This window comes from Sphaeramia orbicularis, chromosome 19 (genome assembly GCF_902148855.1).
Source record: "Sphaeramia orbicularis chromosome 19, fSphaOr1.1, whole genome shotgun sequence".
Taxonomy (NCBI): domain Eukaryota; kingdom Metazoa; phylum Chordata; class Actinopteri; order Kurtiformes; family Apogonidae; genus Sphaeramia; species Sphaeramia orbicularis.
In genome coordinates this window covers 16,809,829-16,826,154 of record NC_043975.1, presented here as the reverse complement: position 1 = coordinate 16,826,154, position 16,326 = coordinate 16,809,829, and the positions used below count along the sequence as shown (strand labels likewise).

Here is a 16,326-nt window from a genome sequence, read left to right as displayed (position 1 = left end):
TAACAGGCTTCGGCTGGAAAGTTGCTGGATTTTCCCAGTGCTGATCATAGAGCTTGTTTTTGAAGGTGGAGTCGGACGCCTTAGGGAACATACACTCCTCTTCAAGGATGGAAAAAGATGCCCATTGGCTGACAAACAAAGACAGATGAAAGTTAGAAAAATAAATAGAATATTCCTTTTTTTTTTTTTTTTCCAGATTGTTGCTTGTATGGTATTGTACGGGGGGGGGGGGGCTGAAAAGTTCATAGCCTGACTAAGGAGTTATTCCACAGTTATGAAACTTGGCACACATTAAATTAGACCTTTCCTGATACTAATTGCATGGTTTCCTTCCAGATAAACCCACACTGGATAAATAATTTAAGACTTTGAAAGTAGTACTACAGACATTTCATGAAAATGCTTGCTTTTCACCCCTCCCTCGTCCTCCCTCAGCTTCCCAGTTTGGCACAGTTGATAAAGCTGGAGCATCATCCCCTATAGCAGGGCTGTCAACTTATTTTTAGTTCAGGGGCCACATTGGGCAAATGAGAAACTGAATGAGAAATTGTTCAAATTTTAGTTCCATACTCCAAATTTTAACAATATTTATACCTGTTACCAATTGTGTAATGCATATGTACAAATGATATGTCGAGGCATAACATTGTTAAGATTGTACATATTTTTCTTACAAAATTCAGTTTTTTCAGGTTATTCGTGTTTTTGTTTTTTTTTGGTCATTTTCAGTTTAATGTTGTTTTATTGCACTAAAACAGGGTTGGTCAAACTCATTTTAGTTCAGGGGCCACATTCAGCTAATTGATCTGAAGTGGACCGAACCAGTAAAATAATAACATAATAATATATAAATAATGTCAACTCCGAACTTTCTCTATGTTTTAGAGTGAAAAAAGTACATTTACGTTATGAAAAGGGTTTACATCTACAACTATCTTTTCAAAAGATGTGAATAACATGAACAAACTGAAAAAAAAAAGTGTAGTTTTACAATATTCTGCCTCAGTTTATCATTCACACATGTACATTATAACTTACAGATCACAGTGGATCTACAAATACACAAAACATTTAATAACAGACAGAATATTGTTAAAATTCTTCTACTTCTCTTAAAATATTTCAGGTTATTCGCATTTTTTGTGAAATTATACTTTGTTTTAGTGTAAATACATGAAAATATTTACATTTACAAAGAGAAAAATTTGGAGTTATCATTATTTATAGGTTATTATGATAGTATTTGACTGGTCCTGCCCACTTGAGATTGAATTGTTCTGAATGTAGAACCTGAACTAAAAGGATTGTTCGTATTTTAGTGTAATTTTGCATTTCACAAAATCATCCCCAGGGCCGGACTGGACCCTTTGGTGGGCTGGATTTGGCCCCCGGGCCGCATGTTTGACACCTGTGGCCCTATAGCAACCATGTCAGCATGAATGTCCTTGGGGGCTAACCCCTTTTGATAAGACCTCGGTCCATGGATGGTTCACCAAATGTCTGTAGTACTACTTTTCAAGTCCTAATTTGTTTATCCATGGGGTTTATCTGGAAGGAAACCATGCACTTAGTATCAGGAGAGGTGAATTTAATGTATGCCAGGCTTCATGGCTGTGGAATAAACTCTTCTTAGTCAGGCTAGGAACTTTTCAGCCCCCCCCCCCCATAGGTTGAACCTTCTTATGAGCTCAAGCAGGCAGCCAGGTCCATCCCAAAGTCGATGAACTCCCACTCGATGCCCTCCTTTATACTCCTCTTGTCCAGCACAACAGTGTGGTTTGAAAAACTGTTGCAGTTTCTCGTTGGTAAAATTGATGCACAGCCTGTTCCAGTTACTGTTATACTTCAACCAAAGATAAAACCTTTACATCATGGCTATGTTTTTCATTATAAGTTTCATCAAATTCACTGTTCATGTACGTTTACGTACATCAAATATTTCAAAGCCAGCGATGTCCAACACTCCGATAAAGAACTGTCGGGGCTGTTTGGTGTCCAACATCTGGTTAATGCGCAAAACCATCCACAGAAACATCTTCTCATAGACGGATTTGGCCAAAGCACCGATGGAGTTGTAGACCTGCATGAAGTTAAGTTAAGTTAAGTTAAGTTAAGTTAGTTAAGTTAAGTTAAGTTAAGTTGAGTTAGTTAAATTGAGTTAGTTAAACTGAGTTAAGTTGAGTTAAGTTAAGTAAATTGAGTTAAGTTGAGTTGAGTTATTGAGTATAGTGAGTTGAGTTAGTAGTTAGTTGAGTATAGTTGAGTTGAGTTAGTAAGTTAAGTTGAGTATAGTTGAGTTGAGTTAGTTAAATTGAGTTGAGTTGAGTTAAGTTAAGTTAAATTAAGTTGAGTTAAGTTAAGTTGAGTTGAGTTAGTTAAGTTGAGTATAGTGAGTTGTGTTAAGCTAAACTAAGCTAAGTTAAGTTTAGCTAAACTAAGCTAAGTTAAGCTAAACAAAACTAAGCTATGTTTAGCTAAACTAAGCTAAGTTAAGTTAAGATAAATTAAGATAAATTAAGCTAAGCTAAGCAAGTTTTTTCTTTGTCCCACCTGGGGAAATTCACAGTTTAACAGTTAACATACAACAAGCAAATGCAGAGAAAAAGACTGATAGAAAAGCAACAAACCAGTGAAAAATGAACTATAAAAAGAAAATAAGAATTTTTATTTTTTTTTTAAAAGTATTACAAATTATTTATATAAATACAGAATTAGAAGAAAAACTTTACATTGTAAATAACAATATAATAATAAAACATGCTCCTTTAAAACTCAAAGACCAGGAAAAGACTCAGGAAAGTAAAAGTTTTGGCTTTTTTTACATAAATTTTTTCTTGATTGAAGCATCATAAGCTGCTCAGATACATTTTTTTATTACATGTATTCCATGCTTATTTATTTATTATTATTTATTTATTTAATTAAAGTAAAGCTGTGGAACTCTTGTCCCCTACACAGGGCAAAAATGGATTGCTGGGGTAAAGTTAAGGGTAACATTTTTAACTTTTTTTTTTTTTTTTTTTTGCAAAAGAATATGTGAATATTGTCAAAAACATATAGTATAAAATTGCTACAGGTTCTTATTTCCATGGAGGAAAAATTACAATGACCTGAAACTGATGTAACAAGGCACAAACTAAACTTTTGTAGGGGGATCAGACCACAACAAAAAAAAAAAAAGATATAAATTCATCTTGTCATGTCATCTCATCATGTTTTCAGCTGCTCATGATAATTAGGAGTTTGTAATATTTGTCATTGTGAGATGTGTTGTACACTAATCCAGTCATACCTGCTGAACAGTTTGCCCTTTGGTCACATATTCATTTCCCACTTTGACTCGAGGATAACACAGAGCCTTCAGCAGGTCTGCAGAGTTCAGACCCATCAGGTACGCTGCTTTATCAGCCACTGACAAAACAACAACAGGGAATGAAAACACCAAGAAGCAGAGGGGAATGACAGAGAAGTTAAGAAAGTACCACTAAAAACAAAAAACTAAATGAAAAGATTAAGAATAAATAAATAAATAAATAAATAAAGTTACCCTCTGTCCCGTCTGGTTCTGCTTGTTCCTCTCTCTGCTTTTGCTTAAACTTCATGTTCCCATAATGCATCACAGCACCTGTTAGCTTGTAAATGCCGATCCTCTCCTCTCCGGTGAAGCCCAGGGTGTCGATGGCGCTCTGAAACGTCACAACAGCTCATGCTAATATAAGTCAGGGTGTCAAACTCATTTTGGTTCAAGGGCCATATTTAGCCCAATTGATCTCAAGTGGGCCAGACCAGTAAAATAATGACTTAATAACCTATAAATAATGACAAATCCAAAGTTTTCTTATTGTTTTAGTACAAAAAAACCCCAATACATTATGAAAAGTTTACATTTTACAAAAAAAGATGTGATAATATGAAAAAACAGAAAATTTATTTGGAAGAATTAATGCAATTTTAACAATATAATGCCTCAACTTATTATTTATACATGTACATTACACACAGTGTTACATAAATGTTTGGTACAGGCAGAATATTGTTAAAATTTTGGAGTTTGGAACTAAAATTTAAACAATTTCTACAATATTACATCTCTTATTATATTAACGCAACTACAGATCACAGCGGATCCATAAATTGCACCAAACATTTAGTACACAGGCAGAATATTGTTAAAAATTGCACATTTGGGGTTGTTCATCTTGTTTTAATTTATTGTATTTATTTGTCATTTTATTGTGAAAGAATAGTTTTGTAAAATGTAAATATTTTCACAGTGTAATGTTATTTTTTTGACTTCAATTTTTTCCACATAATTTTTCACAAAGAAAATTTGTAGGTGTCATTATTTATGGGTTATTGTGTTGTTATTTTTACTGTAGATCACAGTTGGTCTGTATGTGGAACCTGAACCAAAATGATTTGGACAACCTGGACTGTTCCAGATTAATTTTTGCACTTTCATCCTGCAGGCCAGAAGGAACCTTGGCGGGCCAGATTTGGCCCCCGGGCCGCATGTTTTGACACCTGTGATAGTAATGAATGTTTCAGGGAATGGATGTGAGTAACACTTATTTCAGCAATCAGTTGCCATCAGTTCCTCGCTGTCGTCGATGCTGGCCACACTGATCTCCCCTTGGCTCACGAATGGGTAGTCGTAGGGGTTAGTGGTGAGAGAAGGGTCTCTGCAAAGAAAATAACATGACATAAAATACAAACATAGAGCGTTTTTCTACAGGCTGGACTGTTCGTCACAGTGATGGAAACACTGTGACTCTGCTTTTTTGTCTCCAAAAAACTGTCAGGAGCAGTTCCCCAGTGTATTATTACCTATCAGCTCAGGCTTCTTGTTGGATGTAATCTGGTAGAATATGTGATAACTCCTCTCTGCAGACAGCTGAAATGTTACTCTGGATTTTTTCCAACAAATCTATCAAAACAAAAAACTGGTTAGACATTAAAACAAAACAAAACAAAAAAAAAACTATAAACACAATGATAGATGAACAATAACACTGGTCAACAACAAATTTATTGTTTAGTTTTTGAGCTGATTTAGGATAAGGTTTGGTGTGCGGAATCCAAAATCACATTAATTTTGTTCAATCAGGTCAGCTTTCTGAACTATTGCTACATATTGGCTTTTAAACATTTTTGCTTACATTTATGGCGTTTTCACATCATATGATACAAAATTCTTTTCATATTTCTTGCAATAAACGAGTTCTGAAGATTTTACTTTGCCAATTTATGATTAATGTTTTTTTTTTTTTAATATTACAGGTGAATGAAATGGCTTCGACTAGAAGATCTCGCAAAAATAAGCCTGATGTATTCTGCGACATCTGCTGTGGATACACCATTGTACCTAAAGGAATCAAGTCACAGTTTCATAAAGTGTGCTTACCAAATCTTATTTTGGTATTAATTATTATATTGTTGTGAGAAGATCAAATTTTTCAAAATCACAATTAGCAAAAAAAACCTGACCTGATTGAGAAAAACAGATGTCACATTTTTTGATTTAGCGGTGCAAAATGGTCCTAATTCAGTTGAAAAAACCTAGACAACTTGCAAAACACATTTTCTTTCTAACCCAGTGTAATGACTCACAAGTTCAATGTCTGCAGAAGCCAGTTTCCTGTGGTTCCAAAGTGGATTCGTATGAATTTACCCTGAGGCCAAAAAATAAATAAATAAATAAATAAATAAAAGTTAAAAAAAAAAAAAAAAAAAAAAAAATTGCCATATTTTACTTGTCTTGGAATATTTTTCTTTCAAATATGACAAAGTCAGGCTACTTGCTAATTAAGTGTACTAACTAACTAAAGTTATACTAAATACTAACTTAACCCTTTCATTCATACTGGTCACTACAGTGGACAGTTATTCTACAGCTGTTCTCTTGTATATTCATGGATTTTGTCATTTTAGTTTTATATCAGCCAACACAATACACTGCAATTGGATAACATTATCGTAACTTTGCTGTTGTTGATAAACCTGATCTAACATGTTTGAGTGTAAATCATTCCTTATCATTGTTATTAGACTGTAATTAATGACAGAATTTTTTATTTATTTATTTATTTATTTTTTTTACATATTATCTCCATGAAGTGAATAATGACTAGGATTAGAGTACGCTACAAACAAAAAGTTAAGGATTTTTCTCTTTTTTTTTTTTTTTTTTTTTTTGTCATTTTTGCCATTTGTAAATAAAACTATGTCTTGGTCATTAAAAAAATGTGTTTCAATCTAATTCACACACAAAAAACTAAAAGCAATGTGCAAGAATCCCAACTGAAAAAAATAGCCCCAAAATTTAAAATATCTTTAAATTTTTATTTGTAGTTTATGTTAAAATGTGAGAAAACATCAAATTAGCAGCATTTACTGTTTTATTTCATAGTTTTCACACAGTAGATCAGTAAATACTCGTTTCTTTGCTTTAAAAATTAAACACACATTTTTGCAACTCCTTGAAAAATAGCTTCATAAAAAATAATAATAGTCTCTTGTTTTTAATGCCCAAAAAGGAATAAAGAAAAAAATCTTAATTAATGTTCTCATAATTCATCCATGAAAGGGTTAGTGTACTGTTAACTAGATAAATTCTGAAGACGATGTAGTAAAAGTAGCTAAAGTGGTGTCTACGGTGGCCGAGAAGTTCAAACACATTTACATTTCAAAAAACACATTAATTCAAAAACAAAATAGCATTTGGAAAACACTTTTATATTTGAAAATAATTTTACATTTGATAAAACAAATTGGCAAATGTGAAAACAAATTTATATTTTAGGACACAAATTACAAAATATTAAATTGAAAAAATAAATCTGACTGACTTCATTATTTTGTGCTTTTTCACTGTGTTGCTTGTTTGTTTTTTATTTTTCATCACTTTCATGAATATTGTATTCATGTTTTTTACCTCATTTTGTTGCATATATTTGTTATTTTTATTCATTTTGTTAATTATGTTGCTCTTTTTTGTTCATTCTGGCACTTATTTGTACTTATTTTTGTTCATTTTTCATAGATTTTGCTGCTTATGTTTGTGCATTTCTGTCCATTTTTTTCCCTAATTTTGTGTATTTTTTTGCAATTTTTTTGCTTATATTCATCATTTGTACTATCTATCTATCTATCTATCTATCTATCTATCGATCTATCTATCTATCTATCTATCTATCTATCTATCTATCTATCTATCTATCTATCTATCTGTTCTGATTTGTTCATTCTCTTCAGTTTTTATTTCTTTATCACTTTGTTCATTTTCATTGATTTTGCTGCTTATGTTTGTGCTTTTCTGTCCATTTTCTATCATTATATTTCATTATATCATCCATCCATCCATCCAATTTGAAGAGTGGTCTTTATTTTCCTTAAAGTGTTTTTTTTTTTTTTTTTTTTTTTTTTTTTTTGCTTCTCAATTAATTTGTTTTAGTGATGGGCATTATTTAACTTTTAAACTTAAAAACTGTTAAGGTAATAGATATTTAAATGGTTTTTTAAAATTCTGGAGACAATTACTAATTGTTTAATGAAGTAAATAAGTAGCATATTTATTTATTTATTTATTGAGCATACAAAGAAACAAAATAAATAAAAACAAATCAACATTTTAATGGTTGGGGCTCAAAATAATTCAATTATTGAGGTTTTGCTTCCTAAAAATTGTGAAAAAAAATCACAAAAATCTAGATTATTCCACTGGAGACCTTTTTTGCTCAACAAGAATTAAAAATACAACCTGTTTGCTTCTTATAAAACATTAATTGCAACTGTATTTTTGTAGTCATGTATGACATATAATTTTAGCAAAGAGTATTTTTGAATCATGTTCGTCCTCAGTTCATGTACTAAGAAATTAGTTACAATTGTAAATCATCCATCTATCTATCTGTAATGCATGTACTGCTGTTGGAATTTAAAGCAAACAACCAAAAAAAGGATGAAATAATGACACAATTCCAAGTTGTTGGCACTTGCATCTATAACGCTTAACATTTTACAACAAGCATTTCCAAATTCAGTCAGAAATGTTTTCAGAGGCGGTCATATGGGATCTAGAAGGCATGATAACAGACTATGATCGAGGATAGAATGAAGAAAAGCTGTTTCCACTCACAAAGCGGGAGGAGTTATCATTTCTGACAGTCTTGGCGTTCCCGAAGGCCTCCAGCAGAGGGTTCGCAGAGATGATCTGATCCTCCAGATTCCCCTGAAATGTAACCCACCACATTGAAACACAGAGATAATCAGATTACAGTGTCACCAGTAGAAGATCGTTTGGAGGAAACCGCTGTGAAATCAGGTTTAATATCACCTGTAATTTTCCAGAGGTGCTGACATCTTTCTTCCTGTCCCCAGTGCCTGCGATTGTCGCAAAGTACTGTGATAACACGTTTGGTGTTGACAGTCTTCCCTGCACCAGATTCTCCACTGTAAAAAAAAAAAAAAAAAAAAAAAAAAGAAATTCAACACACTAGAAATGTTTTATGTGCTCTCTGCTTGGTAATGATCATCAACATGGAGCTTACGTGATGAGGACAGACTGGTTTTCTCTATCTATAAGAGACAAAACCACAGAAATATTAGCCAAAAAAAATAAATAATGAAGAAATAGAGATGATATAAATGTCTGTTTACCAGTGAGCATGAACTGATAGGCGTTGTCAGAGATGGAGAAGATATGTGGTGGAGCCTCCTGGCGCTTTTTGCCCCTGTAGGCCAACACGACCTCATGGTTGTAAACTGGAAGCCATTTGTATGGATTCACAGTGACACAGAACAGCCCCGAGTAGGTCTACGATTAAAAAAACAACTGAATAAGCAAGTTTAAAAATATTTAAATTAAATTAAATTTTACTTTTCTCAAGACATTCCACGTTGTTCATATTTGTTCAGGTTATTCACATTTTTTGTAAAAGGGTAGTTTGTTACTGTAAACATTTTCATGTAATTTTACTTTTTTTTTTACAGTAAAACAAGATAAATCTGCAGTTGTCATATTTATAGGTTATTATAATAGTATTTTCCTGGTCTGATCCAATTGAGATCTAATTGGTCTGTACGTGTCTGTATGGAACCTGAATTAAAATGATTTTTACACTATTGATTGTTAATATCTTCAGTGTAATTTTTTGCAGTTTTTCACAAATTCATCCCACGGGCCGGATTGGACCTTCTGGCGGGCCGAATTTGGCCCCCAGGCCGCATGTTTGACACCTGTGCCTTATATGGTGAAAAAGCCATGGACAGAATTGATTCATATACAACGTTAATATTGTTTTTTTTTTGTTTTTTTTTTCACAAACCAACAATTAAGTGCATACTGATAATGTGTGATCATGTAATATCCAAATGCTGTTGGGAAAAGGCAGAATAGAAAAGCCTGGCAGAGGACAGTTTTAATACGCTTTTGTGTCAGATACTGTATGCAGAGTTCTGCTGGAGGCAACAATCAGACTAATGCTGCATTCTAGTCGTATCCTTTGAACCATAACTACCAGTTTATGATGGAAAAAAACCTGTACCATTTGAAAGTCAGAGACAGAAAGGTCAGGAATGTCAGTTACAACAATATGCATATGTAATGTAACAGGTACCAAAGTATTCACGTAAATCTCTATTTTTTTCAGCAGGTTAAGGTAAATGCATCTCATTATCGCAAATACAACTGAGTATTAAACCAACTAATAACATGCATATAGTTCAACAGACATGATCACCATAGTCTGTTTCCACTGTTCTTAAATTAATTGCTTCTGTTCCTACACTGTAAAAAATGACTGTAGAATTAACACCAAAAGGTTGTAAAATTGCAACATAAAAAAAAAAAAAAAAAAAAAACTGTAGGTGAAAATACAATGCAAAGTTGTATATTTGAAAATGTTTTTGTGTTAACGATTAACCCTTTCATGTATGAATTATGAGAACCTTTGGCAAGATTTTATTCTTGAGTGTTTTTATTCTTCCTTAGACATAAAAAAACAAAAAACAAAAAAACAATGCGATCAATTTTTTTTTTTTTTTCATGGAGTTACAAAAATGTCCTTGCATTTAATTTTTGAAGTAAAGAAGCGTGTGTTTAAAACCCAATATCAGAAAGTACAGAAGAGGATTAAAGCCACTGGAAAAAAATAAAATAAAATAATATAAAATAAAATAAAATAAGGTCCAATATATATTTCCTATTATTATTATTATGAGAAAAAAGTCAGAATTCTGAGGAAAAAAGGCAAAATTCTGAGATTAAAGTCAGAATTCTGAGGAAAAAAGGCAAAATTCTGAGATTAAAGTCAGAATTCTGAGTTTAAAGTCAGAGTTCTGAGAAAAAAAGTCAGAATTCTCAGAAAAAATGTCGAATTCTGAGATTAAAGTCCAGTGGCCCTAATCCTGTTCCGTAAGAAGTAATATGAAACAATGAAATATAATATTTTTAATGCTGCAAATCTGATATTTTCTTGCATTTTAACTTATTCTAATGCTAGCTTTTACTCACTTCATGGAGATCACGTACAAAAAAAACCTTTGTGTCTAAGAAAAAAAAAAAAAAAGTGGTTTACACTCAAACAGGTTAGTGCAGATTAAGTTTATCGAGAACAGCAAAGTGACAGTAATAGTCTGAATGCCAGTGTATGGATGGTGCATAGGCTTCCACTGTGTTCACTGATATGGAACTAAAACAACAAAACCCATGAATATACAAGAGAACAGCTGGAGAAGAACTGTCCCACTGGAGTGACCACTATGTATGAAAGGGTTAAATCCAATGTTAATCTACATGTTTAAAATGTTAAATCTTCATGTTCTTCTGTAAATATGTTTCTGGTTTGATGTGTTTTTTCCAGTATTGTTCTGGTAACCACAGCTGACAGTTTCTTTTCTGTTAAAAAAAAAACAGGATTTTTTTTTTTTTTTTTTTTTTTTTACAGTGTATGTCTGGTAGGTTTGTTTGGATTTTTCAACCTAATGTAAACAGTGTCACTTTCCGTATACCTCTGACTTTAAGGTTTTTGTACAATGGAGCACCTCAGTGTCAGGCTGCATTTTTAGATTCAAATCACTGCTTTCTAAAAAAAAAAAAAAAAAAAAAAAAAAAAAGAGCGCCACAGAGGAGTAGCCTGTCAACGAACCTGTCAACAGAATCACTGGTGCAGAAAGGATTTTCAATTACATTCAGGGATACAGTTTCTATAAATCTAAACTCTAGTCTTGACATTTGAGTGCACAAAAAGAAACTAATGATGTTTGCCTTTTGTGGAGCAGACAAGTAAATGTATTTCACAGTCATTCCATCACAAGTGTACAGGACTTCACCTCTGAGTCTGGTCTACATTGTTCCTGTAAAGCAGCGCTCGGGAAGCAGACATAGCGTTACTCACATAGATCATCCACGCTGCATAACGCTCTTTAAGGTTATACAGCACAGCGGCCTCGTTAAGGTGGGTCATCATGGCCATGTCCTCGATCTTGTCGAACTTGGGCGGGTTCATGGGGAAGACTTCGTCATCCCTCACAGTTACAACCTGGTAGAGTGAAGAAGGACAGAGATCCAGATCTGAGTGGAGAATGCAGCTCCTACAGTCTGTCTTTTATGGTTTGTGTTTGTATATTAGTTAAGAACATATACACTGTAAGCCCGGATAAGTAGAGTTTACTCAAAAAAATTGAGGCAAGTGATTGCGCTTAAATGATTTGAGTAATGATCGACTAATCAACTGGTTTAAGTAGGTTCGACTTTCATGCTAAAAGTATTGAACTTAAACTATTAAGTAGAAAACACTAAAAGACAAGTTATTTGTACTTTAAATCTGTTGTAAAATTAGAGAGATGTAGTAGATAGATAGTAGATAGATAGATAGATAGATAGATAGATAGATAGATAGATAGATAGATAGATAGATAGATAGATAGATAGATAGATAGATAGATAGATAGATAGAGATAGATACTTTATTGATCCTTTGCAGGAAATTGCTTTGTTACAACAGCAGCAGTACAAGAAGAAAAACACTCTGAGCATCCCACAAACAGCCATCAGTGGAACAAATAATAATAAACAGAATAAAAGATCTATCTATCTATCTATCTATCTCATCTATATTCTATATCTATATATATATATATATATATATATCTATATATATTATATATATATATATATATGTATATGTACAATACAAGTAATGTATATAATACAATAACCTAAAACACCTAACACACCTAAGTATGCACAGCATACAATAATAATTATCGCACAGCAATATTAAAAGTCTAATAGCAGCAGGCAGGAAGGACCTCCTACTGCGTTCAGTCTTGGATCGAGGGGGGGATCAGTCTGTGGCTGAAGGTGCTCTCTCTGAACACCTCAAGATGGTGCAAATGGGTGAGATGCGTTCTTCAAAATAGACTCCAGTTTCCTGAGCATTCGCACCCCAGCCACTTGCTGAACTGTTTCCAGTCCAGTCCCAATGATGGAGCTCGCTTTCTTAATGATTTTGTTCAGTCTGTTTCTGTCAGAAATGCGAGCTCCCTCTCCCCAACACACCACACCAAAAAAAAAAAAAAAATCAACCCCAACTATCCAAACCATTCAACTCAGCATTTTAGGTTACACTGACTAACTTCCTCAATTGCAGCCAGATTAATTTATCATTGATTTAACAATTTAACTATTTTTAAGTTAATCAAACTCAGAATTCTAGTCCAGTGGTTCTTAACCTTGTTGGCGGTACTGAACCCCACCAGTTTCATATGCGCATTCACCGAACCCTTCTTTATTAAAAAATACAATATGATTTTTTCAAATTCAAGACACTGGCATATGTTTTACTGGCGCACAAAATGAACTGTGCATTAACATCACTGTGCTCAAAGAATAAAACCACTACAGTGCATGAACTCACAACAAATTCCATACCTTTTCACACAAGACTTGACCTTTTTAATACAACCACACCTGAAATGGTTTTAATTTTTAACTTTATGTATTCCAATAATGAACTTATTGTATTTATGCTATTTATCATTTTTAGCATTTTAACACACACCCATCACCTAATTCCATCAGGCTACAATATAATGAATATTTACTGCAAATCAGTGTGACTTCTGCTGTTGTGTATATGTATGTGTAGGCCGTCAGGTCAACCCGGTTTTCGTTTCATCTCGCTCCGAACTTTCCGAACCACGCAATTTTGACATAAAAAAAAAGATAATTGCATTTAGTGTATCAAAAAAAAGTCTCGTTATACTCCTTCAGTATTTTTGTGATCGTTTGTTTTATTACGGCACTAGCTCGGCTTTTAGCGTAATACGATTTCTCCATCCGCGACGGTGCGTCAGTTGTCACATGATTGTAACTGAACGGTGCAGTGACCGAAAAATGTAAACAAACGCTACACATGCTGCCTCCGTGGTTAACAGGAAGTAGCAAAAGTCATAACAACGATGTGGAAAATACTCAAATAATTCAGCATCAGACGAGTGGAAGGATTATAAACACTTCTGGATTGTGTTGTAGTGCTATAAGCAACAATAAATAGTATATTGGATGTCAATCAGAGAAAGAGTCTCCGAAGCCGTTTGTTTACATACACGGACCTAGCCCGACACACACACAACCGACTAATGAGTCGAGTGTGTGTCTTGACCTCCGCCGAACCCCTGGACTGACTCACCGAACCCCTAGGGTTCGATCGAACCTAGGTTAAGAACCACTGTTCTAGTCCTAACCAAAACAGTCCACAATTATTCTATTTAAGGATAAAAAATTCTAATTTCTCTTTTAGTTTGTTACAGTTTACTCAGGCATAGTAATAGATACAATATTTTAGACAATGGGAATAGATTCTGGTGAGGTCTTAAATGTCCATAGACACCAAGACATCCATATGAACCTTATTATTGTGAAGTAATTCTTCATTTACTTCGGTATGTCTTTTTAGGCGTTTTTCCCCTGAAAATATGGTCTAAAATGTGTTAATACCTGTTGATGCCACTAATTCTATCAATACATTTCGTTTTCTGTTTTTGATAAAATAACCCTCAATTTAACCTGAGCTTTTATGAACATCTACATCATCAGTGAATTAAATACAGGAAAATACCTGATTTATACATGAAAATGCAAAATACAGAGCACAATATTAGCCCTTTCATGCATAGTGGTCACTACAGTGGACAGCTGTTCTCTCGTATTTTCATGGATTTTGTTGTTTAGTTCCATATCAGCCACCACAGTGGACACTTATGCATCATCTCATACACTGAAATTCATACCATTACTGTAACTTTGCTGATGTAGATAAACCCTGATCTGCAGCTAACATGTTTGAGTGTAAAAAAAAATTGCTAACTGATATTAGACTATAATGAACAGGTTTTTTTTTTTTTTTTTTTATTTTGTTTTTTTTTTTGCATATCATCTCCATGAAGTGAGTATATCCAGTATTAGAGTATGTTAAAAATGTGAGAAAACATCATATTAGCAGCATTAAAAACATTTTTATTTCATAGTTCTCACACAGTATATCAGTACATTCATGTTTCTTTGCTTCTAAAATTAAATTGCATGATGTCCAGCTGAGTGGACATTATGGTAACTCCATGAAAAATAGGTTCATAAAAAATTTAATCACTTTTTTTTTCATGCCTAAAGAGGAATAAAAACACTAAGGAAAAAAAAAATCTTGATTATGGGTCTCATAATTCATGCATGAAAGGGTTTAAAATAAAAGGTGATAAATCAGTTAAGAAAGGTTAAAAATAGGGGAAAATTCATTTGGGAACTGTCACAAAAGTAGCACTGGGTTAAACCATGTGTTAGCAGATAATGTTCCTTGTTCATACATGTGTCGTACCTGCCCTGCGTTGGTCTTGACAGTGGCTTTGCCTCCCTCTTTGCTCTGCAGAGTTCCTTTAACAAACAGCTCCTTGGGATCAGCCACGTACACGGCCGTTTTGGCATCGAAGGACCTGTTCTGGGCTTCCACTCTTTCCCGTTCAGGTCTCCTCAGGAAGGGGGCCGCCTCCCCGAACACGGCCATCTCTGAGTCCGAACTCATCTTTGCTGCGCCACCTGAAGGGGGCTGAGAGGTCAAAGGTTAGACTCATGATTCTCCATCTATGACTGGTATAAATCATCCTATAGGAGGATTATATATGAGCACTTACTCCTGTGGGCTACAGAGGCTCTTCTTGTGCAATAACAGACGCTGGTGTCAAATTCAGTAATGTCTAACAAGATCCATCACAGCCTGATAAGAATGAACAAGAGGGTCGCCGTCACCGGCAGATGAAAAAATATCCCCAGCTTTGACCCTTACTTGCTTTTATAATGTCCCTCCTGCTGCGCTAGGAACAGCACACAGTAAACACCTATATTTAGGTTAAAGCCCCTATGAATGTGGGAGGAGAGGAGTGATTAGTTTGGCATGTGATAGCAGGGAGATGTGATGAGCTTTTGTTATAAATCTGTAGCACCGAGCAACTGCAGCTCAAGAAGAGAATGAATGCCAAAAGGAGGGTGACCTCAGCCAAAGATAAAGCACTGCCATAAAATACAAATACACGTCACTGCCTGTGATGTATATGGAATTAAAACTAACATTTGAGTTTATAACATGTGTATGGAATGAGTCCAATCCCTGAAGTTCACATTAATTAGTGATGGGACTTTTGTTTCTTTGAAGGGAGCCGTTCACTGAAAAGAGCCGTTCAAAGACTGGCTCTTTTTTGTTTTTTTTGCATTATTTTGAAACACCAATGTTTTAATGACTAAATAGGCTACATGTGGTGATTGACATTACATTTTAAAGGTGTTTAATTGGCGTGGCAGTAAATATTATGTTACAGTAAAAAAGAATAGTTAGTTCAAATGTGTGGGCTAAATCCATGACATGAGAGGTGACATTAGGCAAATGCTGGAATTTGACCAAAAACATCACGGTACATTACGTGGACTAGTCTGTAGCCTAAAAATGAAGAAGAAAATGAAACATTTTCCAATGAAATAACATTTTATTCTCCTCAAAACAAGAACAATAAATGTGTGTAAACATACAGAAAAACTGCACAAAACACAACAGTGATTAACCACTGCAATGACTAAAATACCTGAACTGTAGTGCAATTCTCAGAACAAGAACAGTATGTAGGTAAATTGACAGGCAATCGGACACTCTCTCCTTAAAAAAAAAAAAAAGAAAAAAAAAAAAAGAACGGCTCTTTACAAAGACTCGGTTCCCATCGTTCATTTCAAAGAGCCGTTCAAAAGATTCGATTCGTTTGTAAAGGTCACATCACTAACAC

The 16,326-nt window shown here is 34.0% G+C and overlaps 1 pseudogene; it reads right to left on the bottom strand.

Moving 5' to 3' along the window:
* Window positions 1–15,298, bottom strand: part of LOC115410475 (myosin-2-like) — a 42,739-nt pseudogene extending 27,441 nt beyond the window's left edge.
* Between the last annotated feature and the right edge of the window lie 1,028 nt (window positions 15,299–16,326).